At 37.7% G+C, this 1306-nt stretch overlaps 1 long non-coding RNA gene across 1 annotated transcript in view; it reads left to right on the top strand.

Moving 5' to 3' along the window:
* Positions 1 to 1306, top strand: part of LOC125744451 (uncharacterized) — a 1581-nt gene continuing 275 nt past the window's right edge. Inside the window, exons 1-2 of the long non-coding RNA XR_007398377.1 lie at positions 1 to 122; positions 207 to 290. This is a non-coding gene — a long non-coding RNA (uncharacterized LOC125744451). The remainder of the gene's footprint in view (positions 123 to 206; positions 291 to 1306) is intronic.

Raw genomic sequence — 1306 nt, 5'->3', positions numbered from 1 at the left:
GGAGCTCACTCTGAAGAGCAAAACTGATTTTAAAAGGCTGCAGTGTGTCCAAAATCAATTACATTAATGAATGAAAATGTTGTTTGATCAACCCTGAGGAAGATGATGTGAAACCAATAAAGGTCAGTCATATGGATGTCAAAATGTGTACTGCTATGAATATATATTTTTTCATTATTTAAGACATTAACATCTTCTGCCACCAGGGGTCCTGAAATGTCATGGAGATTGGAGCTGAGAATGCAGTTACCACCTGAATTCATCCTGTCCGTACTGTCACATCTTCCATGGTAATGAAGAACTAAGATACAAATCATCACGCATACAGGTTTTCCTTGGAAATCTCAGACTGTCTGTAGTCCGACTGCTATCTATAAAAAAACCTTCCCCACAATCAGAATTTTTTTAAATGCATCTCAGTCTTTAAAATCCAACAGTCTAAGACACAGGGAAGAATTTTCGTAGGAAAAATATTTGTCATTGATTATGCTATATTTTAATAAATTAATTTTTAAAAAGGTCGGGGATAACAGGAGTCTATAGCTGGAATGTTTTGTTCAGAATGACGTTTTAATACAAGAACAGATAATTACTTCAGTTTGATTAATGACATTCTGGCATAAAAATGAAAACTCACCACAGTTTAGCAACAGCTTCCTATCTCTTACTTGGTAAAACATTGCCTAATCAGCCATCTTCCCCTGGACAGGAAGTCCCTGAACTATAAGCAGATATTCTTTCACTGTGTGACGTAAATACATTAATTAGGTAGGCTCATGCAGAGCCACAGCATGTTCTGAAGACCTAGTGAATACAGTATGGCGGCCATCTTGGGGGCTGCCTTGGTATGTGAATGGGAACATGAAAACAGGATGACACTTGAGATTGATCGCCTACCCTGCCGTCGTGTTAGATCCAGCAGCACCGTTTCCGTTTCAAAAGCTGGCAGTCGAGCAGGTTTTAGTTCAGGCTCCAGCGGCAGATCTGCAGGACAAAGGCACTTATTCTCCTCCTAACCTGATGCATCGTTTCATTTTCTGCTCTGTTCTTTGCCTATTCTTGACCCGAGAGATTCCCACAAGTCAGCAATGGATCAGAAAAATGAGTGCCTCCATAATATTTTGCTTTAAGTGTGATTTTGTCTTTCTTGGGCAACAATTTTATCAGAACAACAATCAACAAAATGCTATAACACTTTCATATTCATGCTAGTATTATTATTATTGTTTTTTTTTTTATTGTTGTTGTTATTGTTGTGGTTCTTGCTGTTGTACTACTAATACTAGTAGCAATATTATCAAACACA

Source organism: Brienomyrus brachyistius, chromosome 6, assembly GCF_023856365.1.
Source record: "Brienomyrus brachyistius isolate T26 chromosome 6, BBRACH_0.4, whole genome shotgun sequence".
NCBI classification, from domain to species: Eukaryota; Metazoa; Chordata; class Actinopteri; order Osteoglossiformes; family Mormyridae; genus Brienomyrus; species Brienomyrus brachyistius.
This window is presented reverse-complemented; position numbering and strand designations above follow the sequence as displayed.